Source organism: Sus scrofa, chromosome 16 (assembly GCF_000003025.6).
Source record: "Sus scrofa isolate TJ Tabasco breed Duroc chromosome 16, Sscrofa11.1, whole genome shotgun sequence".
Taxonomy (NCBI): Eukaryota; Metazoa; Chordata; class Mammalia; order Artiodactyla; family Suidae; genus Sus; species Sus scrofa.
This window is the reverse complement of record NC_010458.4, coordinates 6,472,050-6,489,580: the sequence shown is the minus strand read 5'-3', so window position 1 is coordinate 6,489,580 and position 17,531 is coordinate 6,472,050. Positions and strand designations below refer to the sequence as shown.

The 17,531-nt window shown below is 41.8% G+C and overlaps 1 long non-coding RNA gene across 1 annotated transcript in view; it reads right to left on the bottom strand.

The window, feature by feature from the left end:
• Nucleotides 1-13,973, bottom strand: part of LOC106506454 — a 60,913-nt gene extending 46,940 nt beyond the window's left edge. The window contains exon 1 of the long non-coding RNA XR_002339692.1: nucleotides 13,745-13,973. This is a non-coding gene — a long non-coding RNA (uncharacterized LOC106506454). The remainder of the gene's footprint in view (nucleotides 1-13,744) is intronic.

Genomic DNA, 17,531 nt, shown 5'->3' with positions numbered 1-17,531 from the left:
TAGGCCGGTGGCTACAGCTCCGATTCGACCCCTAGCCTGGGAACCTCCATATGCCGCGGGAGCGGCCCAAGAAATAGCAACAATAACAACAACAACAACAAAAAAAAAAAAAAAAAAAAAAGACAAAAAGGGTAGAGTTTGAAAGAAAAGAACAGAGAAAGGAAGACAGAGGGAGGATGGATATGGAGTGGAAGCTCCCATGCAACGTGAACATTTGCTTCCTGGTGGGATGGATACTGTCACTTCACTCTGTCTGAACCACCTATTGCAACCTAAGAGTTAATAAGTATCAGAAAGAATGAGTTAATAAGTATCAGAAAGAATGAGCCAAGTGTATGTGGAGTGATAACAGCTATTAAATCTTTAAATAAGTTTGCTATTGGAGTTTCCTTTGTGGCTCAACAGGGTAAGAACCCAACTAGTATCCATCAGGCTGTGGGTTTGATCCTCAGTCTCCCTCAGCGGGTTAAGGATTCAATGTTGCCACAAGCTCTCACGTGGGCCTCAGCTGCAGTTCCGATTCAACCCCTGGCCTGGGAACTTCCATGTGCCACAGCTGCAGCCTTAAAATAAATAAACAAATAATTAAATAAAAAGTTTGCCACATCTATTGGTGTTTATCCTTGACCTTTTCCCTTGAGGTCTCAGGTTACATAAATAGTAATTTTTGTTGGCTTTGATGTTTATAACATGATACTCACAGCGAGTTACAAACAATGAAATAGTGTAACCAAAACAGAAGGCTCTTATTAGTGAGTCGTCAGAAAGAGATAAAGTTAAACAATTTAGGGCCAGATCCTGAAGGGTCTTAAAACAATTATAGAGTTTGGACTTTTTCTATGTAGCCATCAGGGGATACCATTAAGAGTTTCTGAACACAGGGCAATCTGAATTGTGTGGCTTGGGAGGAATCAACAGGGTGCCACACACAGTGTAGACAGGTGTGGAGAGAGATGAGAGGCGATATTCTAACTGGTTAGAATTCTTTTTTTTTTTTTTTTTTTTTTTTGTCTTTTTGCTATTTCTTGGGCTGCTCCCGCGGCATATGGAGATTCCCAGGCTAGGGGTCCAATTGGATCTGTAGCCACCAGCCTACGCCAGAGCCACAGCAACGCGGGATCCGAGCCACGTCTGCAGCCTACACCCCAGCTCACAGCAACGCCGGATCCTTAACCCACTGAGCAAGGCCAGGGATCGAACCTGCAACCTCATGGTTCCTAGTCGGATTCATTAACCACTGCGCCACGATGGGAACTCCTGGTTAGAATTCTAACAGTAAAAAGCACAGTGCTGGCTGGCAGTGAGTGTCTAGACCAAGATGGTGGCACTGAGAACAGGAGGAAGGGAATGACACGTGAAGAATTTCTAGGTGACTCACGTGATGTAGGAGCACCAAAAACTCTCCAGCCCCAGGCCAGAGGGCAAGTTCAAATGAAGTGCACAAAGATACTCTACAATCTCATGCTCCACGGGGTTTCTCTGGGTTGGATGTGGTGCCCAGGGCACTTTGGAGCAGGCCCAAGAGCAGGAGGTGCTCTGTCTTATTTAGTTCAAAAAGCATCTGCCTAACCAGCCCTCCTTCATTGTTCCTCAGGAGACGCTTAAAGGGGCAGAGGAAAGTATTAAAGGACATGTCAAAACTACTACATAAAATCATCTTACTTTAGAAAGGGGCACTTCATCTCCACCTATATTTGAGGAATTTTGTAAAGAGAATACAGTGGGAATTTAAAGATCCATAAAATCCCTATCTAGTGATTTGAACTCGACTGTGTTGTGGTTGACAACTATCTCCAGCCATCCTGGGAGAAACAAGGGTGTTATTTTCAGGAACCTGATATCTACATGTTCTGTATGCACATGGAGGCTATAATCAAGTGACCAAAATAGACATAAAAATTCCTACATCTTGAAAAAAAAAAAAGCTAATTGTCCATCTACGTATTTCCATTGTCACCACGGCATCACTCTGGAAGAAACGTACTTGGAATTCTGTCCCAATATTCCATTTTCTTACTTGCATACATAAAAACTCAATGGTTTGGATTTTGTTAGTGAAACAAACTGAAAAAAAAGAAAACATAAAAAGAATAATGTGGAGTTCCCATCATGTTGCAGTGGAAACAAATCTGACTAGGAATGATGAGGCTGCAGGTTCGATCTCTGGCCTCACTCAGTGGGTTAAGGATCCGGCGTTGCTGTGGGCTGTGGTGTAGGTCGCCGATGAGGCTCAGACCTGGTGTTGCTGAGGCTGTGGCAAAGGCTGGCAGCTACAGCTCCAATAAGACCCCTAGCCTGGGAACCTCCATAAACCGCAGGTGCGGCCCCAAAAAAACAAAGACAAAAAAAAAAAAAAAAAAAAAAAAAAAAAAACGGATAATGTTTTCCATATTACCTGGTAATAAAATTCCAATTTTAAAATAAAACTATCAGAGTTCCTGTTGTGGCACTGCGTAAACAAATCCAGCTAGTAACTATGAGGTTGCAGGTTCCATCCCTGAACTCACTCATTGGGTTAAGGATCTGGCGTTGCTTTGAGCTGTGGCATAGGTTGCAGATGTGGGTCGGATCCCAGTTTGCTGTGGCTGTGGCTGTGGCCAGCAGCTGTAGCTGATTCAACCCATAGCCTGGAACCTCCATATGCCCCAAGTGTGGCCCTTAAAAAAAAAATGAAAAAATAAAGGCAAAATAAAATAAAATAATCTACTGGATTTATTTGTCCACCTCCCAATATCTTTATACTTTCAGATCAGTTCATGGTGACTGTCACTCAGTCAAATTGTAGAGCTTGACTTACTTCATTTCTGTAGTTATAGTTGCTAGACATTTCATTTGCTATGGAACCTAGTCTAAAGATACCCACTACAAAATGACTTCCAGAGTTCCTGTCATGGCACAATGGAAACAAATCCAACTAGGAACCATAAAGTTGCAGGTTCGATCCCTGGCCTCACTCAGTGGGTTAAGGATCCAGCTTTGCCATGAGCTGTGGTGTAGTTCGCAGCCATGGCTCAGGTAGGCTGAGAGCTATAGTTTGGAGAGATGACTTTCATCTCTCACTTCCCTTATGGAGTCACCTCTTGGTGGCTCAAAAGAAACATTTACCTGCACAGAAGTTCAAGATCAGAAACCACAGCTTTGGGTTATTAATCAAGTCCTTATTTAGTTTCCCTGGATTGAAATGGCCAAAGCATCCCTTTGTGGACAATGTATAACCTCCTTTGCTTTAAAAAAAAAAAAAATTGAGCGTTTGGTACATGGTCAGATGAAGTCAGCACTTGTTGAATGTTTTTCATTACAATAAAAAAGAAAAATTTGGCACATGAGTCCATATACCATCATTCTTCTAGACTATTTCAAAACAGGAAAGTACGTAAACTCAAGCCTTGAAATGGTCTTTACCTACAGGGAAGTCAGTCATCATTTTTCTTAAATATTCTCATCTCTGACCTTAATGAAAGATTTACAGGACAGCTCCTTCTGTAAGTCTGAGCACCATATGATAGAAGCCCCCAAAAGGGGAGGCTGGAATCTTGAAAAGGAATCCAATTCCAAATTGGCTGTATTCTAGGGGTTTTGTGCTAAACTCTGGGTATACAATGAATCCAGGGCCATCCAAACTCAAATATAACAGGAAAACTTTACCTAAAGGTGAGAACCCAAAAGGAAATAAGAAATGCATCACACACCAAAGGAGACCAAAGCCAAAATGAAACAAAACCAAAACAACACACCCCTCTCAACGTTGATGCTGGATAAATGAAAAAGAAATCTCGTTTAGATTTTATAATGGTAAGTCTGGCCCATTTAGTCTTATATATTTATTAATTTTTTTCTCTTTTTATGGCCACAACTGTAGCATATAGAAGGTCCTGGGCCAGGAGTCTAGTCAGAACTGCAGCTGCCTGCCATGACGACACTGGATCTGAACCACATCTTCGACCTACACCACAGCTGTGGCAAAGCCGGATTCTTAACCCACTGAGTGAGGCCAGGGATCAGACCCACATCCTCACAGAAACAACGTCATGTCCTTAACCTGCTAAGCCACAGCTGGAGCTCCTGGCCCATTTAGTCTAATGAGGGTTTTCAGTCTACATGTAAACTGTCTGTGTGATCTGAGATATCTCAACAAAATTGGACTAAGGTAGTCTCAGTTCTGTAGCAAATAGAGTCAGGATATATCCTCTCTGAAAGGTCTCAAGTTCAGACCAAATCTCAGAGAATTGCCACTAATAAACTCTCAAAAGAAATAAGCAGCTCTCATTCAAACTTCAGGGAAAACACAAGGAACAGGTACCTTAATGAAAATCAGCAAAAAGAGCAGTTATCTGCAACAGACACAAGAAAAAAATTTTTTTGTCTTTTTGAAGCCGTACCCACTGCATATGGAGGTTCCCAGGCTAGGGGTGGAATAGGAGCTGTAGCCACTGGCCTATGCCACAGCCACAGCAACGCCAGATCGGAGCCGCATCTGCTAACTACACTACAGCTCCTGGCAACGCCAGATCCTTAACCCACTGACTGAGGCCAGGGATTGAGCTTGCGTCCTCATGGATGCTAGTCAGATTAATTTCTGCTGAGGCTTGACAGGAACTCCAGAAATTTTAGATATTGGAATCATTAGGCAATAAAGATAACTATATTTAATAGTTTTTAAAGGATATTTCCTAAAAGAAGCTTTACTATATAAGCAGGAAAGAGGCACATATTAAAAAAAAAAAAACTTCTCAAAGTGAAAACTGTAGTAATTGAAGTAAAAATTCAACAAACATGAATATTTGATAAAATTAAGGAATTATTGTTAATGACTGTAAGTGTAATAATGATATGCTTAGCAATGTCCTTATTTTGAAGCAATTCATGTAAAGTATTTATGAATCAAGGCTGATAGTATCTACTGCTTATTTTGAAAAGGCTCTAAAAAGAGAGACAAGGAGTTCCCGTTGTGGCACAGTGGAAAATAACCCAACTAGGAACCGTTAGTGGCCAGTTCAATCCCTGGCCTCGATCAGTGGGTTAAGGATGTGGCATTGCAGTGAGCTGTGGTGTAGGTCACAGACACCTCTTAGATCTGACATTGCTGTGGCTATGGCATAAGGCAGCAGCTGTAGCTCTGATTGGACTCCTTTCCTGGGAACCTCCATATGACACGGGTACGGCCCTGAAAAATAAAATTAAAATAAAACAAAATAAAATAATAAAATAAAAAGAGAGACATATGGGACAAAAGAGCAATGAGTGGGTGGATGGATGTGTGGGTGGATGCATGGAATGGGAAAGGGTAGATAAAGAGATTAAGAGATAGAGGTACAAGGGATGGATAAATTGATGGGTGAATAACTGATATAGGGACATGTTAATAATTTGTTCTAATCTAGCTGGGTGGATACATAGGTGTTCCATGAACTATTCATTCTACTCCTCTGCATCTTAAAATCTTCATAACAAAAGTTTCAGGAAAAAGTAATCTCTTTCTCAGTCCTGGAGTGTTTTCTCCTTCCAAAATTCCCCATGCTTTCCCTTTTCCTCTTCATTGATGTTGCCCTATTCTTTTCTTCCCAGACAGCAGGAAGAAAAACGTAGGTTCCTACTTTCTCAGTGGGCACTTTCGCAAAGTTGTTCTTTAAGGGGAAATAGAACTAAGTTATCTAAGACAAAACTTTTACTAATAATTATTGAAATGAAGATCCTTTTATATTTGTTGCCATTGGAAATGCCCATGATACTCCACCATTTTTTTTTTTTAGGGCCACACCCACAGCCTATGGAAGTTCCCAGACCAGGGGCTGAATAGGAGCTGTAGCTGCCGGCCTACACCACAGCCACAGCAACACCAGATCCCAGCCACATCTTTGACCTACACTACAGCTAATGGCAACACCGGATCCTTAACCCACTGAGCAAGGCCAGGGATCGAACCCACATCCTCATGGATACTAGTCGGGTTTGTTAACCGCTAAGCCATGATGAGAATTCCTCATTATTTTATTTTTTATTGAGGTGATGTACAATGTTATATAAGTTCCAAGTGTACAACATAGTGATTCACAAATTTTAAAGGTTATACTCCTTGATTCTTTAGTGCTAAGTACAGAATTCAGCCCATCTTTCCCGCTGTGTAAGAGGGCACATGTACACATACACACACAATGTCCCCCCATCACATCAAATCCCAGCCCAGCTGACCATTAGAATGGAACAGAGGGAGGTGATGAAGCAGATTACACAGCATATTAAAATTAGATCCTTGGGATTGAGAATTCCTTGACACCTCCCTGTGGAAAGAAAAGTAAAATTGTATCCTTCTCAGACATCACATAATTAAATTAAAACTAAAATGAAACCATCCTCCTTATGTTTGAAGTAGTTCCCTTAAGTAGTACATGTACCATAGGCTACTTTTGTGCACATTATTAAGTGACTGAAAAGATTCATTTTGGAGAGACGGAGGGAGTGGGATGGACTTGGAGTCTGGGGTTAGAAGATGCAAACTTTTGCATTTCTAGTGGATAAGCAATGAGATCTTGCTGTATAGCACAGGGAACCATATCTAACCACTTGTAATGGAACATGATGGAGGATAATATGAAAAAAAGAATATTCAAATGTATAACAGTGTCACTTTGCTGTACAGAAGAAATTGACAGAACATTGTAAACCAACTATAATAAAAAAAAAAAAAAGAAAAAGAAAAGAAAGGGGGTTTCCATCATGGCTCGGTGGTTAACGAACCTGACTAGTATCTATGAGGACGCGGTTCGATCCCTGGCCTCGTTCACTGGGTTAAGGATGCAGTGTTGCCGTGAGCTGTGGTGTAGGTCACAGCCACAGCTCAGATCCCACGTTGTTGTGGCTGTGGCATAGGCCAGGGGCTACAGCTCTGATTCGACCCCTAGCCTGGGAACATCTATATGTCATGGGTGTGATCCTAAAAAGACAGAAAAAATAAAAATAAATAAAAATTTTAAAAGAAAGGAAGAAAAGATTCTTTTTTTTTTTTTTTTTCCGTCTTTTTTGTTGTTGTTGTTGTTGTTGTTGCTATTTCTTGGGCCGCTCCCGCGGCATATGGAGGTTCCCAGGCTAGGGGTCGAATTGGAGCTGTAGCCACTGGCCTACGCCAGAGCCACAGCAACGCGGGATCCGAGCCGCGTCTGCAACCTACACCACAGCTCACGGCAACGTCGGATCGTTAACCCACTGAGCAAGGGCAGGGACTGAACCCGCAACCTCATGGTTCCTAGTCGGATTCGTTAACCTTTGCGCCACGACGGGAACTCCCGAAAAGATTCATTTTAACAGAAATCACAGTTTCTGTGCTTTTAGGCCAGCATTTAGCAAATAAGTAGACTGCCTCCAAAAGCTGCTGCTGATGGCTGCTGGGCAGAGGAGAAAAACAGAATCATCCTGTTTTGCCACAGGCAATACAATGGCATTCCTATTCCTTATTTCAGTTTACATCTTGCCTCTGCGTCTTCAGCTAGTGAGATATTAGGAGAGGACCCTTTTCAGGAAGTGAGAGTCTCAACTTGAAAGACATGCAGTCTCACCTAGAATAACAACTGCCTCGTTCCTAAATCACAAGTATTCATTTCCACAATTTGCAGTCATTTACCATGGGCACGCCAAAGCGTTCTAGACAGGACCAGCCATAGCTGGCTGGACTTCTGCCCCAAAGCCTTTTCTGTTCAAGCCAGATCTATAATCAAATGCTAAGAAAATGTATGCCCTAAGCCCTGAAAACAAAATTGTGAATGCAAACAATATGAAAGTCATGTTCTCCCGGAGCAGATACGTGTAAATCTCATTTGCCTATGAAAATCAAGGTTACATGCCCTCTGCACATGGTGCTAAAACAAAGGTTAACAATGTCTGTGACCCTGACCAGCAGATGGGAGACTGTCAGTGACCCTGAAGGGTAAAGAGCAGTGAAGGTGGAAGTAGAGGGTCTGGGAACTAAGGGTTTAGGGCAGGGGAGAAGCAAACATTTTCTGCAAAGGGTCAAATCACATATTTGTAGGCCCTATGGGCCATTTGCTCTCTGTTGCAAGGACCTAATTCTGCCCCTTGCAGTGTGAAAACAGCCAGACACAATCTGTAAATGAGTGGGCGAGGCCATGTTCCAATAAAACTATTTATGAACATTGAAACCTGAGTTTTAAACAATTTTTTATACGTCACAAAATAGTGTTCACTTTTTTAAAACAATTAAAAATGTAAATATCATTTCTTTTGTTTTGTTTTGGTTTTGTCTTTTTAGGGCCACACCAAAGGCATACGGAAGTTCCCAGGCTAGAGGTCAAATTGGAGCTGTACCCCCGGCCTACGCCACAGCCACAGCAACACGCGATGCAAGACATGTCTGCAACCTACACCACAGCTCATAGCAATGCGGGATCCTTAACCCACTGAGCAAGGCAGGGATCTATCCTGCATCCTCATGGATACTAGTCAGATTCGTTTCCACTGAGCTACGACAGGAACTCCATAAAAACCATTTCTCGTGCAATGGCACTTGCTTCTCACAGCCTGAACAGACCAAGACAGTATGTCTGTGTCCCACCTTTGAGAACCACACCTAGCACTTTTATAAGCACTCAAATTTTCTTGAATGAGTGAATGTATAAGTGACATAAGTGACAAGTGAATGAGTGAATGTATAAGTGATATTTGGGTTTAAAATAAGAAAATATGTGAAGACAGTCTGACACTTTCAAGGGCTATGCTACAACTTTTCACTTGCTCATAGTGCATCACGGAGAAATTAAGAAACTGAGACTGCATCATTCCATAAATTTTCTCATCTTGCAGCTGCAAATTTGGTCTCAAGCATCATGATTTAGGATTTTAAAAAGCCTGGGCAGGGAGTTCCCATTATAGCTCAGCAGAAATGAATCTGACTAGTATCCATGAGGATGCAGGTTCGATCCCTGGTCTCGCTCAGTGGGTTAAGGATCCGGCGTTGGCCATGAGCTGTGGTCTGTGTTGCAGAGGCAGCTTAGATCTGGCATTGCTGTGGCTGTTGTGTAGGCTGGCGGCTATAGCTTTGAGTGGACCTCTAGCCTGGGAACTTCCATATGCTGTGGGTGCGGCCCCAAAAAGACCAAAAAAATAAGTCCTGGACAACCCCTTCTTCCAACTACTTCCTGTTATAGAAGTTAAAGGATTTTGTTGGGAGTTCCGAGGATGGCCCAATGGGTTAATGATCTGGTCTGCATCTGTGGCATAAATTGCAGCTGCAGCTCAGATTCAATACCTGGCTTGGGAAAAGAAATTCCATACGTGATGAGTACAGCTAAAAAAGCGGGGGGTGGGGGGGGATTTTTGTCATTGTTCTCAACTTCAATCCACCCCAGAACCCTAATTTCAATGATCTCACTAATGAACTCCGCTGTCTTGATTCTATACGGCTGCTTCAATGGAATAGCATAGCCTGGTGGATTAAACAAAAGAAAAAAAAAATTTTTTTTTTTTTTGGTCTTTTGAGGGCCACACCCACTGCATATGGGGCATATGGAAGTTCCCAGGCTTAGAGTTGAATCAGAGCTGCAGCTGCCAGCCTATGCCACAGCCACTGCAGTGCCAGATCTGAGCCATATCTGTGACCTACACCACAGCCCGGGGCAATGCCAGATACTTAACCCAGTAAGCAAGGCCAAGGATCAAACCCCATCCTCATGGATCCTAGTCAGGTTTGTTACCATTGAGTCATAACAAGAACTCCCTAAACAACAGAAATTTATTTCTGTTTTGGAGGCTGGAAATTCAAGATAAGGATACCAGCATGGGCTCTGGGGAGGACACTCCTCCTGGCTTGCAGACAGCTTGCCTTCTTGCTGTGTCTTCCTGTGGCACATAGAGAGAAAGTTGGAGTGGGTAGGGCTCTGGTACTTCCTGTTATAAGGGCTTTAATTCCATCCTGAGGTCCCCACAGACACAACCTCATCTAACCCTAATTATCCCCTAAAGTCCTCATCTCCAAATGTAGTCACATTGAGGGTTAGGTCTTCACTCGTATCCGTGAGGATTTGGGTTCAATCCCTGGCCTCACCCAGTGGGTTAAGGATCTTGCATTGCTGTGAGCTGGGGTATACGTTGTAGACACAGCTTGGATCCCCCATTGCTGTGGCTGTGGTGTAGGCCAGTAGCTGCAGCTCCGGGTGGACTCCTAACCTGGGAACTTGCATATGCCAAGGGTGAGGCCCTAAAAAGCAAGCAAGCTAGTAAGCAAGCAAGAAAGAAAATAGCAACCCTTTCATACATTCTCAACCACCAGATAAGATTTAACCTGTTATCATCCATCCCCATCCCCATTTTATACCTAAGAAAATTGAGGAGTTCCCGTCGTGGCACAGTGGTTAAGGAATCTGACTAGGAACCATGAGGTTGCGGGTTCGATCCCTGGCCTTGCTCAGTGGGTTAAGAATCCAGCGTTGCCCTGAGCTGTGGTGTAGGTTGCAGAGGCGGCTCGGATCCTGAGTTGCTGTGGCTCTGGTGTAGGCTGGTGGCTACAGCTCCGATTGGATCCCTAGCCTGGGAACCTCCATATGCCACGGGAGTGGCCCAAGTAATGGCAAAAAAGACCAAAAAAAAAAAAAAAAAAAAAAAAAGAAAGAAAAAAAAAGAAAAGAAAGAAAGAAAATCGAGGTGCAAAGAGAAGGATCAAGCCAAGATTCAAGCCCAGACTTCAGAGCCCCCACTGCTTCGTGTTTTATTAAAGTTTTTCATTTGGTCATTTGCCGCAGTTGGTTTAGTAGTGATTACATTAGAAAGGTGGTTTAACCAGTGCAACTCCAAATGTGGCTTGAAGGCTAGTGCCCACTCTAAACTGATCATTAACTGTCCACTTCGAGGTCATTTCGGAAAAGCTGGTGCTTGCATTTTGTGTATATTTTTTTGGGGGGGGGTCTTATTTTTCTAGTAGTTCATTTAATCGTCCTTTATAGAAGTAACACCTCAAGATGGCTTTGAATGAAAAAAAGAAAAACAAAGAGAAACAAAATATTTATTCACAGATAATTTTGGAAACTCTAGTTTGAACAACTAAAAGTACATGTTTTTTTTTAATTCCAGTATGTTCTAGAATCTAATTTTATTAAAAGAGAAGATCTGTCCTATGCAATTTTTGCACCGATGAGCCAACTTATTCCAATTAAATGACACTGATAACTTTAAACTGGAAGCTCAATTCAAAGCCTTTTGAAATTAAAAATTACTGAACATCTTTCCCAATGTTTTTCCCCCAACTCTTCATGTCCCCTTGGTTAGAAATCTTTTCACCTAACTGTGTGAATGATTATCGAGAGTAATGTTTTCTTTTTAAAATTTTTTCATTTAAGTGTATTTGATTTACAGTGTTCTATCAATATCTGCTGTTCAGCAAAGTGACCGAGTCACATGCATATATATATATGTATTCTTTTTCTCATATTATCCTTCATTGTGTTCTATCACAAGTCATTGGATATAGTTCCCTGTGCTATAGAGAACGACCTCATTGCTTATCCATCAATCTTTTCAGTTTCATGAAAAATAACAGTTTGACCTTTTTCTGCCATGGGCACCATATGTTTTCTCATTATTGAAAGTTAAAACTACTAATCAGAACAAATCAATAGTACATGGTCTCCCAGTTTCCTTTGCAGCAGGGCTTCTCAGAATATCTGAAAAACTTGTTAAAACACAGACTGCTTGGCCCACCCCCAGAGATTCTGATTCAGTAGGTCTTGGCTGGCCTATGAATCTGCATTTCTAACAAGCTCCCGAGTGGTGTTGACTCTGTGGATATAGCAACCATATCTTATAGAAGCACCAAAAATACCAGGTCACCTTGTAAATTCAGCTGAAGTAGTAATTCATTCAATTATTTTTGTATGGCAAATATTTAAAAATACAATTTAACAGCTTAAAAATATTTTTAAACAGATTCAGATTAAAATCCAGGATATCTGAGAACACTTTGTTTTTGTTTTTGTTTTTACTTTTTAGGGCCACACCTATGGCATATGGAGTTTCCCAAGCTAGGGGTCAAATCAGAGCTGCAGCTGGTGGCCTATGCAACAGCTACAGCAACGCCAGATCCAAGCTGAATCTGTGACCTGTGCCACAGCAGCTTGCAGAAATACTGGATCCTTAACCCACTGAGTGAGGCCAGGCATCCAACCCACATCCTCAACCTCATCCTCGGTCTAGTCACATTCTCAAATCACTGAGCCACAGGGGCAACCCCATAAGATATCTGAGAACCCTCGGCTCTTAAAGACAACGCTTGCACATAATAGACTCGACATACTTTCCGACACATAGCATTTTACACACTGGAGGTGTTTCATAAATGTTTGCAGAAAAGGAAGGAAGTCAGGAGTGACAGAGTGTGAGGCCTCACCTAATTCAATAAAACAATTGGGAATAATGGAACTCGTTATTTCGGATGCAGGCTCTAGTCTAATAGAATCATAAGCACAAAACTAAGCTGGATTTTGCCAAATATTTTACTCCTTTTTATTTGATCCCTCTCCCAATTCAAAAATATTGCCAAGGAATGTCCTCATTGTTTAAAATATCACAAAACTCTAGAGAACTGTGATCTTGAACTTTCTCTTTCATCTTCCCTGCTCTCCATGTATCGTCCCTGGAGCATACCCAAAACACTCTGTCCTAATGTGTGTATTTTGGTCTCCAGTTCAATCTCTAATAGCAGACAGCCTCTCTGTCAATCCCCCAATAGAGGTAGTGAAGCATTCTGGGTTAGTCCAATTCACCAGTCTGTTGTTAGGGTGTATTCAATCTAGCAAGCCAATGTGTTTATCAACCTCATGACTCGGTAATATGCAAAATATTCCCAGTTAAATGCTTTATCTTAGGCTATCTCAGCTTCATCATTAATTCAAGACCTCTATTACAATTCTTCAGCTACATCATGCATGTCTGTGAAACTTAAATAAACATGTAAGTTCATGCTAACACAGGGCCAGCTTAATAGACTGCCACGTATCAGCCATCCGCCTCATACTGCCATCGTTCTTCCTGACATCTATGAATTACAACTCAACCAAGATTTCCAGAAATGAATTCAAGAGGTGACTTTTCCATATTTTACTGCCTATACAGTTTATAGAAAAGAAATTGAGGCTTAGAGGATTTAACTAATTTATACAATGGAATACTGACAAGTATTATAACCCAGTTCTCATTCTCAATCTGTTTATTTGATCAAAGAACCGTATGAAATATATTCAGCCAGAGTCCGCGTAGGTGGGAGATGGGAGAGAGAAGGAAGTAAATTCTACTTCTGGGGAGAGGGGGAATATATGTGTGTGTGTGTGTGTGTGTGTGTGTGTGTGTGTGTGTGTGTGTGTGTGTACATACACACACAAATCATATGAAACACATTATAAGAAAAAGTTAAATACGGTGAAAAATTATTATGCATATTTTAAGGAATACATGCAAAAGGAAAAAAAAATGACATTCTATATGAGACTAAGGCAGAAATGTTCCCAAAAGAGAAAAAGATCTAGGAGCAAGAAATTTGTCATAAATTGGTCATATTTATACAATAACCTTTAGACTGTTTAAAAAATTCAACCTCATTTTTGTTTTCACTGCAAAACAGTATGTATCCCAGAGTAGGTATTCGATAAATGTTTGTTGAATTGAATTTAAATTACTTGAGTTTGGCAAGATTATTTCTTTTTCATCGTGCTCCGAGGGAAAACAATCATTAAATAGATTTTTATCCTACCTTTTATAAATGATTCTACCGTGCTGGCCCAGTAGAGGATTTTCCTTTGCAGGATTATTATGTTTTGCTTCTTGTCTGCTGTAGCTCCTGTCTCTGATCTTGCACGAAAACCACAAGTAAGAGAGACTCTCTTTTGCCAAGTGCCTACTGTCAAATTTCAAAGATTTCAGCAAACCTGTTAAGTGTTTTGAAGCCAACTCCGTTCTTCAAGGAGCCAGCTAAAACCCAGTTTGTGCTTGTGTGATTACTGCTGCCCTTGTTCCATTTCAAACCCCCCAGGAAGCGAACAGAATTTTTGCTTGGACTTCCATTCCATGTTTGTATTTATTTAGAGTTTCCAATTGCCTTGCACATTATTATAAACAAGAAAATCTTTGGGGGACTTTAGAACTCCAGGTGGAAAAATCATTGCAATCAGATCTTTCTCCAGTGAGTAGGTTTAAAGTCCACTGGAGTTCCTATTGTAGTTCCCACTATGGTGCAGTGCATTAAGAATCCAACTGCAGCAGTTTGGGTCTCTTTAGAGATGTGGGTTCAATCCCCCACCCCACAACCCCACCTGGGTGCAATGGGTCAAAGGACCCAGCATGGCCACAGTTGCCTGGCACAGGAACATCCATGTACCTAGGAGTGCAGCCATTTTTTTGCTTTTTAGGGCCTCACCTGCAGCCTATGGAGGTTTCCAGGCTAGCAGTCTAATCAGAGCTGCAGCAGCCAGCCTATTGCACAGCTTCAGCAACATCAGATCAGAGCAACATCTGCAAACTACACCACAGCTCTCGGCAACGCTGGATCCTTAACCCACTATGCAAGGCCAGGGATGGATCCTGCAACCACACTGTTCCTAGTCAGATTTGTCTCTGCTGTGCCACAATGGGAACTCCCTCTATGAGCCTTTAAGAATTTGTATTAATACAGTGTCAAGTTTCCTTGAAAACTTCAGATCGATAAGTCAAACTTCATGAATTTATCACTTTTCCAAATAAGGAGTGTTATCTCAAAAGGCTTAGAATACATCTTATAACTCATTCTCACCCCCATTTCACAAAATTATACTAAGCAACAAAATCTCACATTTGAAGGAGACTTTCTTCGGCTTTCTTCATCTTTAAACTTATCCCATGATGAGGGGGTGCGGATTAGCTGACCTGATAACTTTCCCATCTCTGGTGATTTGGTGATTTTTCCATTTATTTGAATGCATAAAACTCTTTTCCTTTGCCACACTCATGTGCATAACTAAGTTTAGAATGGATCAGAGAGGCCATCTGGTTCCAAATGGACTGATGACAAAACTGAGGCCCAGAAAGATTCAAATCCTTTCATGGGAGGACAGAATGAGCCAGAATTAGAAATGAAATCGGGAGTTCCCATGGAGTTCCTGTTGTGGCTCAGTGGTTAACGAATCCGACTAGGAACCATGAGGTTGCGGGTTCAATCCCTGACCTTGCTCAGTGGGTTAAGGATCTGGCATTGCCAAAAGCTGCAGTGTAGGTCTCACTCACAGCTCAGATCTGGTGCTGCTGTGGCTGTGGTGTAGGCCTGCAGTTGCAGCTCTGATTTGACTCCCAGCCCAGGAACTTCCATATGCCACAGGTACGGCCCTAAAAGGAAAAAAAAAAAAAAAAAGTTAAAGGAATGCAATGCTAAAGAACACACAACCAATACAAACTTCGTGGAGAATTCTTCCAACCTGAGAGCAGCAGTGAGTGGGGAACCAGATCCTGGTGGAGAATCAAGCTTTTCACAGCCTTCCCTCCGACCACTCATCCACCTCGCACCCTCTGTAGCAGTTGGAAAAATCGGCTGGTGTTTTTCTCAGCATTCAAGTCATTCATCTCCCATATGGTAAGATATTCACTTGTCTCCAGCTTTGCCAGTGGATTTGCTCTGGGCTTTGCCCTGAAGTTACACAACCCTTGTTGTGAAAAGCAAATGGAGAGAGATCGTTGTGTTTCTGACTGTGTAACTTGGCATGAAGTGAATCTCCAATTTATTTATTTAACAGGCAACTGCTGACATCACTGCCTGAAGCAATATCAAGCTGGTCTGATCCCAGCTTGTTTGCCACCCAAAGTCAACACCATGTAAAGGAATTGGGACAATAAAAATTCCATTTTTATCTAGAGCCAAATAGCTGCTTGAATTAGCACTTGATCATTTGAAGGGCTAGGATGTTGGAGATGAACTCGAGTTTAGGAGAATTTAAGATATATGCCTAGTCTTTCTATGACTGGCTTTGACCTCTGAGACCATAATTCTGACACAGCTCACCTTCCCCATTATATGAAGGTTATTTTAGCTGACCCTATGTACCTCACCAAAGGTTGCAAGACTTATCCTACATTTTTGTTTACCTAATCTGGTCAATTCAGTCAAAATGGTTACAAGTTGTGCACGTCACCACTTAAGACCAAATTTCAATTTTTTTTTTTTCTGGTCTTTTTAGGGCTGTGCCCGCAGCATATGGAGGTTACCAGGCTAGGGGTCCAATTAGAGTTGTAGCCACTGGCCTACATCACAGCCACAGCAATGCCAGATCCAAGCCACATCTGCACCCTACACCACAGCTCATGGCAACACCAGATCCTTAGCCCCCTGAGCAAGGCCAGGGATCGAACCTTCATTCTCATGGATAGCTAGTCAGATTCATTTCCACTGAGCTGCAAAGGGAAGTCCCATATTTCAATTTTTAACATCAATTTTGCCTTCTTTTTTTTCTTTTTTTTGTTTTTTTTTTCTTCTTAGGGCCACACCTATGACATATGGAGGTTCCCAGGCTAGGGGTCAAATCAGAACTGTAGCCACTGGCCTACACCACAACCACAGCAACTCCAGATCCGAGCCACGTCTGCAACCTACACCACAACTCACACTAACCCACTGAGAGAGGCCAGGGATCGAACCCGCAACCTCATTCCTAGTCGGATTCGTTTCTGCTGCACCACAATGGGAACTCCAATTATGCCTTCTTTTTTAAAAATTTCAGCTAAAGTTTCCTTCATGCATTACAATATCAGTAACGTTGATAAACGAAAATCGTGACAATTGGACTAACTCTGCTATTTGTAATTCCTAGCCAATGCCAATGGAATATCCTCACAGAAGCGGCAATTTGAAGAAAGACATGTCTTTCTTAAGCAAATAAAACAGATCTTTTCACAAGATCTTGTTCATATGTATGCACTTAGAGCTCCTCTACTCACAGAAATGGATGTAAGCTCTGTTTTTAGTCACTGTACAGCTGTCTACCTTCTCCTGTTATCACATTACAGACAGAAGGAAGCTTTCACAAAATTCTCCCCAAATGTTAAAAGAAAAACATTGCAACAAGAGGCCTTCAATATCTCAGGGCTGAGTGACCCAACCAAGTTATCATCACAGTTTAGGCCAAACTCCAAACAAAACAAATATTATTATAAGCAAAATTTCTCTGCAAGAAAAATATTTCACAGCCTTGAAACCTTGTTGCCACTGATGCAGTGAACTTTACAACCCAAGCAAAGGTCTCTGACATATTGAGTCTGTGATGCTGCAATCTCCAAGAATGCCTCCAAGAGCAAGGATCTGTATGTCTGGTGCCTGTTGATTACTATAGTGATGCTGAATTATTTGGAAATGAGAAGGTGCCAATTCATGTTAGCTGCTGAAAAAATAGTCTCAATAAACTCCTCTTCCTTTGGAGTTCCCTTTGTGGCTCAGAGGATTTAGAACCCTGCACAGTGTCCGTGAGGATGAAGGTTCACTTCCGGGCCTCACTCAGTAGGTTAAGGATCCGGCATTGCCA